The following is a 19537-nucleotide window of genomic DNA, read 5'->3' on the forward strand; positions in this document are numbered from 1 at the left end:
TTTATTACCTTAAATATGATTTGAACTATTGTGTTCTCATTAAATTAAAAAAATTGTGTTCCCTTTATATATTTAATATACTAATTTTAAAGGCTGCTACACTACCAATGAAAAATGTATATGTAATATAAAACTTTATTGTTAAAATGCAGTGGTGAGCTACAGGAATGTATGCTTCCTAAAAATATTTTCTGTGCATTAATTATATTTGTAAACTCATCCATAAAAACAAATTGCAAAACAAAAACTTTATTTTTTTTTTATTTTCCTTACCGTAACTAGTTATTATTACATTGAGAAGAAATAAAGGAAAGAGATAGAGAATTCTATTAAATTGTTATTTCAGTTTACTGGAGTTCATTTTTTCTAGACATCCCACACATCACTGTGACAAATAACAGACTTTAATTCCTCTGTTGGCCAAATCCTCGCATTCACAGGCACTGTGTGGGTGTTGTACATAAAAGTTTTTCAGTGACTCTTCTGTGGACACAGAGTAACAGAGGCTGTTATACCTCTCACACAGTCTGCCTTCCCTGTTGTCCAGAGGACTTATTAGAGTTCTTTCTGAATTTTCAGATAAAGCATTTTGGATTCCCTAACATTGAATGGATTATGCATTATGAGGAAGAAATCTCTTTTTCTACATTATACTCTTAAAAAAAGAAATAATTTTTTTAATTCATGGCATATTTTAAGGAAAACATGCAAAGCTGAACAAGATTAAAGCAAAAAAAAAAATTGTTCCATTGCTTACATAATTTATAACCATCAATCTGAATCCTATGCTGTTGCTCAATGCAGTATTGAAACAAACCCCTCAGTCTGCAGCAGCTCTTGAGTCCTACTGAACAACTGGCTTAGCCAGAGTGGAATTTCCAAGGTCTAGCTTAAACACAAAAGAATTACAGCCTTAGACCAGGAAAGGGGAAAATGGAAACCTAAGACGTGCTGAGTGAGAATTTCAGCTCATAGGTCAACCAGGTCACACTAAGGTGTAGTTCACATGAAAGTTTTCCTTCCTCTGCCAGCATTGATTTGGTATACTCTGTACATTAATAAGTACTAGATTTCTGTACACAGAGAGCAAACTGTAACCTCTTGTAAGGAAAAAATAAAAGCAAGTATTAAATATCTGTCATATAACAGAACCTTCAGTTAACTGAATCTTCTGCTGTTGGAGATACAAGACCTGGCCACCGATAAATTTTTCTCTTTGATACGTAGCTACGTATTCCACAGGAAATATTATCTTTTATGCAGATCCAAATTTTCTTAGGAATGTATTTCACAATGAATAGCTTTCAGAGTTCAAAGGATGAGCAATGACTGGAGTAGCATTGTAAAAAATATTGAAGAAATTGTTCTTTTTGAAATGATTCTTAACTCTGACAGATTTAGCATAATGCTCAAATAAGCATACAATCTCCATGCCAGCAGTGCCACAGTGTTTCCTCCTTATAATTTTTATACCTGAATTAGAAATGTGAGAAATACAGTCATTAAGCATAAAGGTCTTCCATATTTAGGCTTGCAATTGTGATAGACCATGTCCTGCTGTAATCACCTAAGCAGCATTCCAGAGGTAGGATTTTGGTTTTTTTGCTATTAAGTGTCCTAAAAAACCAGCCCAGAAATTTTCATTTTTTACACTGCAAAAATATTTTGCTTTTTTGCAATGTTTTAAACCATTGTATGGTTTACCTGGTGGAATGTATTAAGTACTCACGATCTTTTTTACACTTAATTAGATCTCACTGTTGGTTAATTGCAACTTATTAGATAATATTAGGTTTCTGAAAAACATTTCTCTTGACAATCTCATTAGCTTATTTAGAGATTTGATAAGAGTTTTGAAGACTGAAGAGCAAGAGATGACTCAAGAAGCATACCAACACCAAGAGGAGACTATGTGCCTGTTGCTCAGGACAATTAAACCACCTGTTGCTACAGAGGATCTAGGGACTACAAGATTGTGCAGAGACAAAGGCAGAGGCAAAGATATGAACTACAGAAATTAAGTGGGAAAGGGTTCTGAGGAGAGAAAAAAAACCCCTCCAAATCCATTAATCTTTCTTCAAACCACAACAAATGACACTTTATGATTCCCCAATGAAGCAGATGAAGCACAACTGAACACCTCAGCAAAATGATGGCTCAGATGGCTTTCAGTTGCATTGACTTGATCCTTCAGGGAAGACAGTAAAGGGAACAAGATAATGAAATCAACAGATAAATCCCAGGCAGGTGTTATTTAAATTACACGCATATCTGTTGAGACACAGAACTAATGGATGTGCTCTCTGAAAGCAGCTGGCATTTTATCTCCTTGGGGTTTGAGGCTGGTGCTGATGATAAGAGGAACTGTAGAGAAAAAGAACTGAGGAGAAGACTGAAAAAGTGGCTGGTATGAATCCTATGCAATTTTAATATGTAGAGGGAGGTAAAACAAAACTACAACAGAAGTCAATCCCATACCAATGAATTGGAGGGAAGGATGCTAGGAACAGAAATAACACTCATATTGAGTAATCAGGGGGTTCTGACTGTGCCTGTTGTTATTAAAAGACTTATTATTTCTAAAAGAAATGTCATAAATATTTGTGCCCTAAATGTCAGCTTGACTGATGAGATGAGAATTTATACTATAGGACTTGAAACCAAATACTCTGAATGAAAATCTGGAAATAAGAGAAATTGGCAGTAAAAATTGTTTAATTGTAAATTGGGGGCAAATAAAGAAACAAAAAGTGTAGCAGAACAGCATTATTTTACCTATATATTAGACTCAAAGAAAATAAAGGATAACATGTGGAGAATATCTGCTTGATTGAATTTTTTCTTTTAAAGGTATTACATGACCATATTGAATTGAATCCTATGGAAATAAAAACAAGTTATCAGGGAAACGGGACAAGAAAGTATTTTAAAAATATGTTGGAAGGACAAAGCTATTGAAGTGGTGGAGAAAGATTTATTAAAACCATTAGAGTAAATACTGTATAATGTATAGTGCACATCTACAAAGCCTAGTAATACAATTCAGGTCTGTATTTTTATGACACTGATTAGAATAAGGCTTTTTTATAAATTACACTTGTCTCAAGAATACATAATCCCATTCTTCCAAGACAGCTAAAAACTAAGCATTTCTTTTGATGTAATGCTGCAAATCATAAATGACATAAAAGTGTGAAATGAAAAATCTAGCAACCTGAAATAGTAGTGAAGGAGGATGGATCAGATCATCCTGCTGCAAAAATTTTGTATTGCTTAACTACTAAAATTACATAAGAGGTGGTGAAAAGACAATAAAAACTGTATTTCAGTGTTCTGAAGGATGGTTAGTCACACAGAAATCCAGATTGCATTAGCACTGACCCTGGAATACTGCATGTACTTAGGTAACAAGTCAAAGATGATGATAATTGAGGACTAGCAGTTCAGTAGATTGTTCTTGACCATTCTGTGCCCGCAGATACAGCCAAGGTACTGATTAGGCTTCACAACAGACTGTCACCCTTCTTGAATCATTTTAACATAATTATGCTCCTTCAGCTATCATTTCCCTGTATTTGGCATGGACAAAGCCAATTTAAATGCATTTCCTGTAAATGGGCAATTTTCATAGGTATTGGATGTGGTCTTGGACGTTTAAAGTTCAATATCTTTGTCATAAGATAGCTTATGCATGGATTTACAATTTTGTGCTTGTTGGGGAGCTTAGCTGAGTATTTTAACATTCAGGTTCTTATTCTTTGCAACCCTTCCCTAGTATAAAACCAGAGAGAAAAAGAGAATGTGACTACATGTCATATGTATTCTTCCTTATTTTTTTTAACCTTTTTTCTAAGAATTTAATTTTTTTGTATTTTCTTGATTTTCCTCTTCAGTAAAGGCAGAAATATGTCTTTGTGTTTGTGTATATGTGTAAAAACCAATCTTCACACATTTGGATTGTGATTAAAATGAAGGAATTCAAAGCATTTTCAATAGCTGAGCAATTGTAAGAAATTTTAACGCTCTCTAAAGTGACAAAAACAACAATATACCTGGCAAATATTTGAAAGAAAAACAACAGTTCTCACTGTATCACTTTCTTGATTTTACACACCACCCACAGTTACCTTTCTCTTGGGACAAGAACATAAAACAACTCAAGGCTTACACCACAGTTCATTCAGACAATAGGTAAAAGCTGGGCTGACTAACCTGACAAATTTATATAATAGACTAGTACTATAAATATATTGTAGTAGGGTTGTATTATAATAATTCAATAACTAAGAAAAAGTATGATCATGATAAAAGTTTTAATTTAGATGTGATGCTAGGTTTTTGTACTAGATTTAGACTAGTCTGTATACATTACTCTTGCAGAGCAAGAAACTGGAATGTTCTAAGCTTTTGAATCCATAATAATGATCATACTAAATGTGTGGAATCTTTTAAAAAACATATACTATGCTGCCTTTTCTTCCTCCATGAATAATAATGGGCCATGCTACTTTTCACCCAAAATCTTTTAGCTCTGTTGCATCAAAATAATTGAGAAAAACAATGTAATGGCTGCATAAATGTAAATTTGTCACTCACCAGAAAAAGCCAGTTATGGAAATCCTAGTGCACAGATTTCTAGTAATAACTGTATTTTCAAAATTCAGTTACAGTCTTTTATCATCTGTTTATATAGATTGTATTTACAGATATTTTGTAAAAATATTGAGTGGTCTGACATATTTTTCCAGTTTGTAATTTCATCTGTAGCCTGTATATCTTTATTATACTTCCATAAATTATATTTTGTTTCATAGCATTCAACTGCTTTGTAGTGTTCATTTATAGTCATCTAATGTAATTAAAGTATTTGCTGGCTTTTATAAGATATACAGTGTTCCATATTTCCAGACTTTCTCTCTCCCCACCCAAAATTATTTTGTTTCTCTACCTAAAACTTTAAAAAACTTTAAAATGTAGAAACAATTGCCTCTAAAGAAGATTAGTATAGAGGCATAAGAAAGCTCACATTTCCCTCTAATCCTACCTCACCACTTAAAAATTTAAAATAAAAGCCCTTCTCTAAAGGAAGGACTTTAATTAGTTATCTTCCATAGAGTCAGTGACTCAATTCACGCTAACAGAAAAACACAGATTTAAACTCTGTTCTTTACATCATCCTCTTATTACATTTCAGGTGTTTGAGGGAGTGAAACTCTATACAATAGTGTCATGTCAATTCACCTTGGGGTATGATTGTGCTAAATTATGCAATGTTGAGTTCTGCCTATTTTGCTACTTTTTCAGTTAAATTTAACCCTGTTTGATGACCATCTATACTTCCTCTTGGTGTCATAACTTCCTAAAGTGTAATAAATTTTAATATGCAATTTAAAATGTGTGAGAGATCCAGTTTTGTTTCTTTAAAACAGAAGAACATTTGTTATAGGTAGCACTCACACATAGATTTGTCTAATTTCCCCTGATGTATGTGCAAACCTGAATAAAGATATTAAGTTATATATCCTCCTGAGAAGCTAAACCAAAGTGCTTTAAGGGTATGTTTGAAAATTGATCATAAATATGAGCCTTCTCTTCAATACATCGTGACTGATCAACAAGGATGCAAAGTGAAGCTTATTAATTCAGAAACTGTCTTACTGAAGGCTGTGGGTATTAAATTACAAAATGCTCATTTTCTTTTTCTTAATGGAATTTTTTAAAGCACATGAATAATACAAAAAAAATTCCCACATTTAACCCAGTTTTATTCCCAGAGTATTACCAGTTTAGCCTATTTGAAAAGATGAATTGTCATTAAAAGCAAAAGAGGGGCAAGATAAAGGCAGCAGTAATGGAATAATATATTTATGGTCTGAGTGACTGGGGGTTTGTTTTGTTCCATCAGATTTTGCTTGTTTTGAAGTAAAAGATCAGCAGAACAAAAACTGTTTTCTTTAGCCTGCTATTTCTACATAATATTCAAAGCTAATGAATGGCTTTGACTAGTACTAAAGGACTGAAAATTCAACAGGAAAACTGAAAAGGAAAAGGAAATTACTTGTCACATTCAAATAAACATAATTTGAGAAATTAAGGGACAAAAAACTGTTGAGTACAAAATAAATATTTAATCCTCGGAGCTGCACACAGACATACCTTTCAAAGACACAAAATTAAAAATGCATCTATCTGAAGTCATCTCTCACTCATTAATAAGCAGAAACAGGTATTTTAAAAGCAATTTGGTGAAGGATTGATTTTAGGTTTTCTAGGTAAACTTTGTTCTACAATACTTAATGCCACTCATCATGTTTTCCTGGATAGAAATTGAAAAACCAAAAAGGATGAAACCAGTTTTAGTATTGGTATGCTTAAGACTCGTTGACTCAGGTAGTTTATATTCACCCTCACAGGCATTCTCCAGGCCAAATTCCCTTATCACCCCCTCTGGCTCAGAGTCTGAGACTATAATTGGACATGGTGGGAGTGCTCATCTGGACAGAATGTCAGGTCTAGTCAGCATCTCTGATGTAGTTTCAGGCAGCCTAGACCCAGATGCACATTAAGACGCTTTCCAAAGAGCACACCCCGCTATGCCCTCAAGCTGGGCTGTGGAGTCAGTGTACCTGTGACTCTTAACACAGAGGAACTCTGCGGATGTTTGCTGCTTCCTTCTTGTTTCACCACTACAGTGGCGAAGCTGAGAATGTTCACAGGAACCAAAATAGTCTGATTTTTCACAAGAGGCTCTGCTCTTGGAGTTCGTGCTCCAATACTGGCCAAGAGAAACACAATAGCTGAGTTGTCTTTCAAGCAGAAGATGTAAAACTTTCAGTAAATAGGCAAATCGTGACATGCCAGCATAAAAACATAGCAAAAGTGCACACAACTCTTGCCACTTGACACCCACTCAACTGAATTTAATGCACTCATGATTTGTTCTTTTCTTCCTTATCTTCATTCCAACTATTCATTTTTAAACGAGATTCTGTCCTGCTCATAATCATTAGGAGAGCCAGCCCTGGATCAGAAGTAAAAACAATTAAAAAAGGAGATTGACTCTTTAACCTTTACTCACACAAAAACCCCACCCTAATACACATGCCTCCCATGTTTCCACGTTGGTCCATGTTTGTCTAGAAATTTCAACTCAGCAGTTAAACTAAGTGCTATGCAGACAAGTGGAACAACATTTCCTATAAATTACACAGATGCTGAACTCCTCATCCAGGTTCTAGCAACCTTGGTCTGTGATGACATGTTAGAAATGCAATTCAACAGGGTAATTCATATAAAAATGTCTTTACAACTGCTTGGAAGACAGATTCACTCCCAGCTATTCTTTTCGTCATTTCTATTATCACTCTAGGTCTATTATAGGAGAAACTTGTTTTCCAATCTCCCTTCCAAATGCACCTAAACTTTCAGGTAGAATGCATTTTACAGCAAAGTTGCACCTTAAGCAGCTTTGGAAAGATCCTTTATAAGGATAGCCACTGGCACTCCAGTAATGAAGCAATCCTAAGGAACAGTCCAGAACAGTGAAGGAACTCCCTGAGTTCACTTCAAAGAGGCATCAGTAAAGCGAAGCCAGTGCAGACCTGAGAAAATATGGCATACATACAAAATAATTTTGAGGAGAAGTCACAGCCATCAGCAAATACATTTCTTTATTTCCACTAGGCTAAGAAAATTATTTATTAGTTCTTAGTACACAGAAACTGAAGAGGGTTGCTCAAACCAGTGCAATAGTCCAAATGCTTACCCAGTAAGAATAGTCACTAGGACTAAAAATGAGTTCTGTGATGACACTGTGACCTTTCTACTTTTAAGGATATTACTTATTAGTATTTCCAAATAAGTTATGGAAATTACAGTGAAAGCAGCATATTTTCTTATCTCTGTTTTGGTGGGTTTAAAAGAGTAAAATCAAGGATCTTGGTTTTGAAGTCACTGCTAACAATTCCACTGGTTCAGAATTAATTTTAAAAAAATCAAAAAACAGTAAAAAAATTGCACAGATTCATGTAATATTATATAGCTATACCATTCACACAACATGGACAGGATCAAAGACAAAGTCACAATACAGATATTCTGTTGGTAAAGTAATAGCAGCAGAAGGAAAACAGAGATGATAATGTCCAGAGAAGATAACTAATGAAGAAGAGAAAAGTAGGAAATGAGGCTATATCACGTTCTAAGTACACAAATCCGTGAAAGACTGTATATGACATGAAAAGGTTTAGCTATCAATGCAGAGAGGGTAGAATTCATCAACAGTCATGAAAGAATTGGGCAATTATATTAAAGCTAAAACAAGAGGTTTTTAACTAGTTTTTCTGGATTTGCTAGTTTTATTTACACAGAATAAACAACCTGCTATTAAAAACTTTTTGTTTTGTTTATTTTTTTAGACATACTATTCCCACTGGTGCGCAAAAAATTTTATGTAACTGTGGTTACAATGATATCTCTGAACCCAGACATACCCGAAAATTATCAATAATTAATTAGAACCAGTCCCTGGGTTTTCCCAGATGCACCTACAGTATTTTCTGTTTGATAAAACTCTTTTTACCTTATGCACAATAAATTCATTCCCATGCAGGTTACACCTCAAGCACTTGATTGCAGTTTATCAAAGTAAACTATACACAGCTTTCTAAAGGCTTTTTTCCCTCATATTTTTATGAAATATAGATCTTAATATTAAATAAAAGCGTAAGTCTGTACTGACTTTAGTCTTATTAACATATTAAAAGAATTCTCATTTTAAGAGCTTAACACCATGTGGCTTTTTGGGGTTCATTATCTACAGAAGTATATTAAAAAACTCAAACCAACAAATCAAAAAATATTACTATAGCAAGGGAGCTGTCCCTGGTCCACGTAGCCCTACAAGAGTGTGAACTGAAAGAAAATGAACAGTGGAGACAAAAAAAAGGAGGTGATCTGGGGAGTAATGAGAAAAGGCATGAGATACCTATAAACGTGCATCCACAGAAATGACATTGCACACATTTTGGTATTCCTTCCCTTCCAAATAAGCAAGGATTATGAATAGCCTTGGCATCTGGCTTTCCGCAGAGTATTGACAAGGGTAACAATTCTGCATAGTGCATTGCTGTTTGTTCTGAAATAGTTTCTGACTATTGTAATTAACGTGTGAAATAAGCCAACAGAGCAGCAGAAATGTCAAAGTGCCATGAAGTCTTATTGCGAGAAACTCATGAGCCGCTTCATTAGTTCACATCAAGACTCAGAGTTTTGATTAATTTTTGTTTTAAAGTCATATAGTTAATCTTACATTTGAAAGTAAATTGCCTGAGAAAGTATTTCTTCTTCCGTACATAATTAAATCAATACTCACTCATGTCGAAGCAAAATCAAACATCATTTTTGTTATACAAATTAGTAATGAAGGAGACCCATAAAGACTGATAGACAACTGGTAAGGGAAGGGTTAATTTTAGCACTCTTCCTTTCTACTCCCAATGGCACTGAAGAATGTACAAAGAAATTAAATAGTTTTCATTATGAAATTCTTTGTAGTTTTTTTCAAGTTTAGTAAGAGTTAAATACTGCGTTTTGGGTTGTCTCTGGTCAATCACATCAAAGATTGTTAACCACTTTTTATTTCTTGTAGTTATGCAGAAGAACAATGTTACTGTGCTTTGAGTTTAAAAAATGGAAGTCTAAAAACATGTCCTTGTCATTTAATTACCCAATGTATTTATCACCACATAAATATGCCCACATGCTATATAATCTGCCTATAGTCACAGGTCACAAATTCTTCTGCCATTGGCTAAAAAGTTTTCTTCTAGGTATTGAAAAGTCACAATGTGAACACGATAAACTGAGCAAAAATGCTAATTCAAACAAATGCATGGTGCTGCCTACTGCTACCCTTAAATACAAACAGTAATAGTAAAACTTCTCTGCACTTTTTACTTTTAAAAGCAATCACACAGTGTCCCATTGACCTGATTTCCCTACATACATTGGGCTGTATTGCTGAAGTTACAAGTTCCCACAATTTTATAAAAATTTATGAAAATTACTGCTACTGTTTTTGCAGCTTCACCTGCACCATCCTTGTTCTAGTTGAAAATAACTTGTCTGACCCTTTTGCATTTTGAATGCATGCACCCTTTAGCAAGAGAGGAAGTTTGTGTGCCTGGTCCCTTAGTGGACAAATGATGAGAAGTCGACTACTGGCAATAAGCAAGGCTTGCCACAATTATCTCTGTCCCAAGAGCCCAGTTATCTCATCAACACCACTACAGAAAGCTCTGGAGCTGATGCAGAGGAATCTGAATCTACTTGCAGAGTATGGGATTGTAGGGGAAGGCAGGGGAGACAATGGCAAGGGGAGATAGAAGTGATTTACATGTACTTTGGACATTTGAGTATCCACCATGGTGAAAACTTTGCAAAAGGGAGATGGCCACACAAGTTTGTTTTTTTTTTTTTCATTCTGTGCCTGAACAGCTCAAAACAACATATTTAGCATAATTATAATGGATTTTTACAAAGCTGTAGATCCTGTTCTTACTTACCACACATACAGAGAGATATGCCATAAGAATATCCATCTGTATTTTCAGGAATATGTTTTTTGTTTACAGCTAGTGACTGTAGCAAATGCAGGCTATCAAATGAGTCCATGCTTCCTGAGGTGAGTACAAAGGGTAACTAATAGCTGTGCCCAAAACACCTGTTTCATTATTATATGGAAAGTGTGCCAGGAAAACCACACAAAATGTTCAAACAGCCCAATGTGTGTGAAACACTTTTGCACTCTCAGTGGATTTGCCTGCAAAGCAAAGAGCTGTGCTGAAATATGACTAGCATGTTTTTCAGTGGAAATTATGGCCTGTAACTCTTGCTTTCTCTCTCACAATCCTGTTTCGATCGGTTAGATTCTTTTTGTGTTGTCATAGCAACGGGCAGAAACCTTACCACCCTGATCAAAATTCCCTGACATCCATCTTAAGAAGACCTCTAAACAAGCAAGCACTTGCTCTCCTTACTACAATTCCTGACTTTTTCATCTATATCCTGTCAGAAAATAGTGGTTCCTTACTCTTGAACAACAACAAGGGATGTTGAAGAATTTTTTCCCATTCTGGAAGGGATCAAGCTTTGTGTGGGTGGTAGCCATGTACACCCAAAACTGTGTGGGGGTGACAGATGTGAACTTCATTACAGGTGTTTCAGTATCTTGGAAATTCTTCCAAAATATGCTTGTTGGAGATTTGGGATTTTATTTTGATTTTTGGTGTTGCTTTTCTGATTTATTGATGAGAAGTCATTTTTCTCTTCCTAATTAAACACCATTGAATACTCCAGTTCCAACTTAGTTTCTGCCTAAATTATATTGAATATTGAAAGATAAATATACTGAAACAAACAGCAGAAATCACCAGTCAAAGTTTCTTATATTAGTCTTACGTAAACCATGACACTGTATTTGGAAAAGATAAAGGAGGCATGAGGGATGCCAGTAAAACTGGGATAAAACAATGCATTATGGTGTGTATGTGGATACTCTCTGCTAGATCAACTCTGTTTACAGACTTTCAAGAAACAATAAAGCAAGACAGACATGGCCATACTTGGATATAGACTTTTTGGGGGGTTTTTCATCATCTGTTGGAATGACATGCATGCGAATCAAAACTGATATCTGAATAAGATTTGGGTTTCAGCCAGGAGAAGAGGAGGCACCAGAAAGACCTTACTGCAGGCTTTCATTACCTACAGAGGGCTAAAAGGAAGCTGAAGGTGGAGTTTTCACAAGGGCATTTAGTGATAGGCCTAAATGGGGGAATAGCCTTAAACTGCAAAAGGGTAGGTTTAGATTCAATTTTATGAAGAAATTATTTCCTGTGATGGTGGTAAGGCACTGGAACAGGTTACCCAGGGAAGTTGTGGAAAGTCTCTCTGCCCATAGGGGAAGGAGTTGAAACTAGATGATCTTTAACATCCCTTTAAACCCAAACCATTCTATGATTCTGTGACCCCACTATCCTTATTGTGAAAGTTAAATAGTTATAAAGGTGTGAAATTAGGAACTGATGTATTATTTACATTAAAAATACCCAAGCAGAGTTCAGTGGGAAACTGGCATTTCCTCATCTTTGCCTTTAACAGTGTATAATGGCACACCAATAGGTAGACATCCAAAATATCAAAAATCTTACTCCCAGAGTAAGAGCCTATGAGAATCAGGACCTGATCAGCTGCACAATTTCTGGTCAGAAACAGAATTAAGACTATTAATCATATAAAGAAATATATAACTATATTATATACTAATGATTTATTTAGTGATATTTTATTAATAATACTGTATTCTTTCCTGCAGTACCAAACAGATAGGTAGATTAAGAGAGCAAGTCTTGCTGTTTTATACAGTGCAACAATTCTACTATCAGCTAAAAAGATGGAGGAAAGAATGAGTAATTTTTTTTTATTTGGTGCCTATATGAATTAAACAGTGAATAAGTGACACGTAAGGTAGTCAATTAGCAAATTCTTTTTTCCTAAGTAAAAATTGCTAACTAGAATTTAAATTTATATGGTAACTTTATGTCACCCAATTACCAATTAATGGAATTGTATAAATCTAAATTCCTATACTTTACACATTCATTTTTATTTCTTTAATAGTATGAAAAATAATTAGTTTTACACCTTAAATAAGTGATAATGTATAGAGGAAATTAATCATATTATGTGCTGGCAAGTAGGAAAAAATGCACTGTATAATACCTGAAGACCACGTACACTAAAGTCTGGTGGCAAACATGTGTGGACAGCCTGTGAATAAGATTCAAGATACATCCAAATATGGTTCACATTACTTTTCTCAAATTACTTTAGTTACACCTCTGAGCTTAATTCCAAGTCTTTATGTTGCTTTCTTAATTTAAATTACATTAATTTAGCAGTATTTCAACAGAGTCCTGTGCAGCGGCAGAATCAAATTATAGAGAAAGTCATATTTAGAAGGAGTACTATTAATCCTTCTTTCACGAGTAGTAATATTAAATCATTAATCTAATTTTGTTATTCTAAAAGATATTCTTTAACTAGGGACATTCTATAACTAGTGATTGCATGTTCACCTAAGGAGTACAGTAAGGAAATCTGAGAACATTAGAAGAAAATTATATTATAGACAAGTATAAATACTGTATCCTTCACTGACTTGTCAGTCATTTGCTCTATAGATAAAACATCTATCAAAGATTTTTCTCATTTAGATAGCTCTGGCCTGGATACTTCAAGAAACATTACAGATTGTGCCAGTTATAAAGTCTGAGGGAATTCCAGCCTCTGGAAATTTATTTAAGAGCACACCTGCCATTCCAGATGTATAAGGGAATATGGCTTGTTCCCACTGGTCCACTCTTCCACAGCATCTTGTGTTGGTCCTCACCTCAAATAGCAATACTTCATCCTGCCCACAGAAAGAAGAGGATGACAAAATAATCCTTACAGAAGAGGAGTAACAAATCAAAATTTTGAATGCTAAGTAGATGGATATCTACCTGCAGTACATCTCTGCAGGAACATAAGAATCATAATGGATATTATTATCCATGTATTTATTTGAGAAGCACATTTCTTTTCCTCTGAAAAGTGACCAAATTTTCCTCATTTCTGTGAGCAGAAACAGTATTCTTCCTACTCTTTTCAGTTATTAATTAAGATAAACATTAAGGCAGGAATTTTAACTGATGTGAAATGTTTTAGACACTTAAATGCACTTGAACATCACATTAAATCTTTTTGAAATCTCTTTGGTAAATATAGAAAGATCTTCAAATATGGCATCTAACAGTTGCTTCTTAAACAAAAGCCCTTCCTAGATTCCTTTCCTGTTTTAGCTCATTTAGAAAGGATGCAGATCTTACTTCAAGGAAGAATGAAGTCTGAATAAGCAAAATGAAAGCTCTTTTGCTAGAATAATGTTTTCAATTTTCAACATGCGTGAAACACTGTCTGCATATCACTTGAGATTTTGGAACTTTATGTGCCTCAATCCACTGAATCAAATGGTGTGATGTGAAAGATGTGGAAAATTTCAAAGTCTTTTTTAAACCTTCCTTCTGCAGTTTCATAAAGACAATGAAGAGAGGTCAAATTTAAAAATAAGAATAAGTAAATAAAAACCCAGATGACACGTTTTATTGCAGTTCAAAAATCAAAGCAAGAAGCATAAGTATTCTTTTTATGAATAAAATTGTTTTGAATGAAAGAAGAAAGGCATTTAAGGCAGCAGCACTATCCTTATAATTAATTTGCTTTTCTTATTATTGAAAACATTATTCTTTTCCCCAGAAAAACTACTAAATAAGGTTTCTGAAATGTGTCTCTTTCCTACCTTTAAAGTGCTTGGTTTAATTACAGCATGACCTGTGCAATAGGAAAGAGATAAAACTTTGCCAATAAATTATGACACTTCAAAGAAAGAAAAGAGGTTATTTGATATAGAATTCTATGAGCTTCACCATACGCAGGGGGGCCCCTAAGGCATTTGAATTCAGTTCAAGCCATTATAGATACATAGAATACTTGAATATATCTGTCTTGTTGAACACTTTTGAATATATTAGCTGAAACCAAACTGCTATCCACCTATAATAGAGATGTATTTGCATGAGTGATGAGAGAACTTCAAAAGGTTCAGAGTTCAGATTAATTTTGGTTCCTCAGTAAGAAATACCCATGCAGGTGGCATTGCAGCCTTTTGAACTTGCAGTCTAATTTTCCTCTGGTTTCCTTCTTGCTCTCTCAGAAATTCTCTCAAAACCTGTTCCAATCTTTCTTTTTCTCCTTCCTTTTTATTCATGTAGTGGTGTAGGAAACTACTTATCTTCTTTCATTATTATTGAACAGCTATTGCACTTCTTTGTCCTTCATGGTTTTGGGGCTGATGTTCCGAAATGACAGCTTTCTTCTGAAGTCTAGAATATTTGGAAATTAAACAATGAGCAAAACTGTTATTACCTGTACCGCAAGTCTGGAAATTCCTCTCAAGATTGAACAGTGCTCTTGAAATTAATATGCACTGCAGCTCATGCCTTGCCGTACGGCATTCTGAACATACCTGGATGATATGAATCCAGTATGTTTGTGGCAGAATGAAAAGTGGCCTCAAATAGTGCCAGGGAAGGTTTAGATTGAATACTACAAAATTTTTTTTCACCTAAAAAGGAAGCGTATCATTTCTTTTTGCTTGCTTCTAGAATTTCCTACATTCCTTGTCAGGCTTATGCGCAGATCAGTGACTGAATGGAAGTTCACCTATTACTGGAGGTTAAATAGACAAAAAGAAAAATTTTTGTGAACTTTTGAAGTCAGCAACAATGAATCACTGACTATTTTCTTTGAATATTTTTATTTCCTTCTATTAAGGAAGTAGGGAAAATGTTAGCCAGATTAGGGATAACAACTGGAATAAAACACACTCAAAATGTACATTAAATATGGAAGTTACATTTAGATAGAAAATGAACCCAAGACAGAAAGAAGACTGAGAAATAAAACAAGTATAAGCTCCCTGGGGAACTACTTCCAAGACTAGTAAACAGCCTGATTTTTATCCTGAAGAAATAAAAACCAAAGAACTGTATTTTAGACTTTAGGCATATCTAGATTTTCTATTACTTAAGAACAAATTAACAGAAACCAGAAAACAAATTTCGAATTTCGAGTCATCAGCAAGACAACCAAGTTTCTGCTTACTAGATAGACTGACACTTTTTTTCTAAAAATGGCTTTTATTCACATTACTGTCACAAAATCTCTAAAGTGTGCATTATATAACTTGTTTGCAGTCTTAATAGCCCCTTTTCAACACATGTGCTTTTGGTGCCATCCACAGGAGTTCAAAATTCTGTTTCAGCCACCCACACATGTTTAAGATCTCAGTGCTGTGTTACTATATTTCTGCATCTCAGTAAAACAAGTGATTCGTGTTTTACTAATAGCAGAACAACAAAGGGAATTATTTACATGGGACCCATCTGGGGAAGAGATGGTGAAGGTATTCTTGAGAACTAATTGCCAAACAGTCCTTGTGCTTTAAGGAAAAAATGGACTGAATTCTTGACAAGAAATTTGTTAAGGAAAATGGCAGCATTTTCAATTAGCATCAAAAAGGGGAACATTTTGGGAAAGCAAATAAAAACATATTTTCAGTAGATCTGGTACAGAGGTAGCTTTGATATATGTCTCTGCAATGAGAAGTATGACACAGCCTTCCTTCTCAGCAGTGATTGCCAAATATGTAATTAGAATAAATGTGGTATTAGAAATAACTACCCATTTTCTTGGAATACATACAAAATGATCTGAATAGCTGCTTTCAGGCATGAACAACAGGAAGGATCAATATGGTAAACCACTACCCTCTGTAAAGACAGTCTGTGATGTGTAATAAACAAAGGAAAAGAGAGAATTTTTTTTGTCCAAATAATTTAATAGACAAAACTCTGGCAATTATTGTTGTTCAGATCTCACTTCTTTCCATGTGTGGAATCCTGACAGGTTAACTTATCTGTGAAGCATTGACCATCACTGAGGAAGGAATTTTCTCAGCTTCAGAATACTAAATATCACAAATTATAGCAGCTTAAATGTAAAAACAAAAGCAAACAAAAGCTGTGATGATTGGGAGAGCAATCACAAGGAAGATTAGGTTTTGTGGAGGAAGCAAATTACTAGAGACTCCAAAAATAAGACAAAATATTTGGCATTTTCCATTGTTTCTTCAATGACATGGGCAATAGAAAAATATTTCTGAAATGTTTATAAAAGGAATGTGCATGCACACACACAGTTGAGAGCATAAAATTCACTCTATCATAATGATGTTGAAAAGAAAAATAGAATTAAATCACTGTCAAACATTAGACAAAATGAAAATTATATAAACCCTACTGATCCTTCTGGTTTCAGCAGGCTCCAGTTTGGGCAGTCCTATGATAGTTATATAAAATAGATATAAGTTTCTTTCAGCTGAATTCAAGAGTTATTGAAAAAAGTTACTAAAATTAAAGGAATCCCAGACTCCTAAGAATTTCTCATGGGATTCACAGTCACAATTTTCCTGGCTTACAAAAGAAAAGGTTATCCCCAATGGATATAATCATGTATAATACTATATTTCATTGAGATAAAATTTGTGAACAACATTTTTTACGTCAAATCACATATTTTTCAGATCCAATTGTAGCCCATAATACATTTGGGTGTACCTTGTCTAGGTATCAAATTGTACTTACACCATTTGTGTCTCTGTATCATCACAAGGCTCACAAACACTTTATTTTCTATCAAAATATCCTTGGTGGCCAATCTAAGCCCATTTCAATCCAATAAAGTGGTAGATGACAGATCCTCCTCTCCTTTCAATTTTTGTCTATCAGCGAGGTCTCTGCATACCCCAATGCCCATTGAGTTCAGCAATAAAGCCCACAAAAGCCAACAAGATGGTCAGCAGAATGGGTGGCTATATGAAGAGTTAGATTTAACCTATGTAATTATATAAATTACCAGAGAATTGCCCCATAATAATTTTTATAAATCATCAGTAAAACAAAAAAGGCATACATACAGAGTAGAGATGTCCTTCTTCTTGGATAGCTCCTGTTTTTCACACTGATGCACCATGTACCAAGGTAAGAAGGATGTTTCTTCAAGACAAGATGGGTAGTATGCATCACATTTAAAACTACTACTTTTTTTTTTAATACTGGAAGCTTATAATAAAAAATAATGATATATTGTAACCATTCTTACTCTAGCATTGTGACATTCTGTTAATTTTAGTAATTCTCTCCTTAATTTTACCTTTGTAGAAGTGGTTTGGCCAGTAAATGCAGCTATTTCGGATAGGAAAAGAGCATTCACAGTGATGCCATTTTAACACTGAATACTTTTTTGGTGCTATCACTGCATTATCCTCAGCTATGATTCAGCAAATCTGAAAGGAATATTTCTTTATTCCATTTTCTTCCATTGCTCTGTCCTTGCTACCCTGTATACTCTGCTCACAAATCAGAGAGTTTGCAAAAACCTTCTGCAAACAAAAAGCCAATTTCACTTGTGTTCATACCTTGAGAGGCATCAGAGAAAGATGAGCAGTTACTCATCTTGTGCCCTGTTTTCTCTTCAGATACAAATATACCTGGTCCTGAAATGATGAAGTTGCCTTTTACAAGCATTTTCTACTAAGTGCTGGGAATTTGTCTGTGAGCCCTAACATGAAAGATGCTGTGAATCATGGTTATTTGTTGGTGCACTGATTGCTGCTATCAGCTGCGTGTGCTTCTGACCAGGGGGGCATCATAAAAGCTGTAGAAAGTTACTCATAAAAGCGAAAAAATACACTGCTTTCTGTAATAGAAAAAAACCCAAAAACCTCTATTAAAAACATTTGTGATATAAAAGCAAAAATTGTGAACAATCCACTTAGTAAAAAAATTATGCATATGTACCCTAAACTGGGCATGTCAGAGATTTTGTTTTTCTTGTATATGCAAATCTGTGTTACTGAGACATAATTAATATTACAATGTGTGTGTGTGTGTGTGTGTGTGTGTGCGCGCGCGTGTGTGTCACATCATCTTTGCAAGGTCAGGGAGAGGAATTATTCTCCCTTAAATGCAGAAACAGATGTACACAGAGATTAATCAGAAAGAGAGAGAGGGAGAAATGTTGAAAATCCAGCTTGAAATACCAGGAATGCTAAGGATTTCTTTAAAACAGGTTATACCTTCTCAAACCAGTTGCTGAAAAAAACCCCAAAACTATGGGGTATGTGGGAAACCCCCTATGGTTTACAAGTATGTTTATGTCATATGGGAAAGCATTGTTAAAAGTAAGTAATAATTCTCTTTTTCACGGGAAGAAAATGATGGTTTTAGCATTGAAATCAATACCTCTCTTCTAAGTTCTTCATTTAAAATCTTTAACTTATCTACAAATGCGAATGGAATCTTACAGACAAGATTCACCTTCAGAAGTCTCCCACGCTGTGTGGATTTGCTGATACAGCTATGCAGGTTAGCATTTTCTAATCTAGACAAAGCATTCAGCTTCGGTGTGCTCTGCCTGTTGATGCACTGCATCTGGGAGAGAAGGGAAAGATTATTTAGTTTCTCTAACCAAGTGTAGGAAGGAAGAGCTAAACACAGAAAAATCCACAGAGAAAAATTCTGTTTTATTATTTGAATATTTTCATGTTTACAGACTAACACCTGAATGCTTTCACGACTGCAGCTTTAAGCAAAGTATATTAGTCTTATAATGTTGGAGGTATTTTATGTCTTTCAGATACAGGAGTGCATGTGAAAAAAATAGTCCAAGGAATTCTCCGCAATGCAGTTTTACATAAGGGCCTGTAGGAGCAGGCAGAATGTTATTAGACCATAAAAGCACATCAGGCTGATTTATGGTTTCTGATCAAGGTTTCTGTGAAAATTACTCTGCATCAACAGCTCAAGGTGACTGC

The 19537-nt window shown here is 34.7% G+C and overlaps 1 long non-coding RNA gene across 5 annotated transcripts in view; it reads right to left on the reverse strand.

Moving 5' to 3' along the window:
- The window catches only part of LOC141729349 (uncharacterized), a 78363-nt gene extending 60035 nt beyond the window's left edge, over positions 1–18328 (reverse strand). For 4 of the 5 annotated variants that reach the window (XR_012580780.1, XR_012580783.1, XR_012580781.1 and 1 more), the window contains exon 1: positions 17639–18328. This is a non-coding gene — a long non-coding RNA (uncharacterized LOC141729349). The remainder of the gene's footprint in view (positions 1–17638) is intronic. The other variant, XR_012580782.1, reaches the window with a different exon arrangement.
- Between the last annotated feature and the right edge of the window lie 1209 nt (positions 18329–19537).

Source organism: Zonotrichia albicollis, chromosome 6 (assembly GCF_047830755.1).
Source record: "Zonotrichia albicollis isolate bZonAlb1 chromosome 6, bZonAlb1.hap1, whole genome shotgun sequence".
Lineage (NCBI taxonomy): Eukaryota > Metazoa > Chordata > Aves > Passeriformes > Passerellidae > Zonotrichia > Zonotrichia albicollis.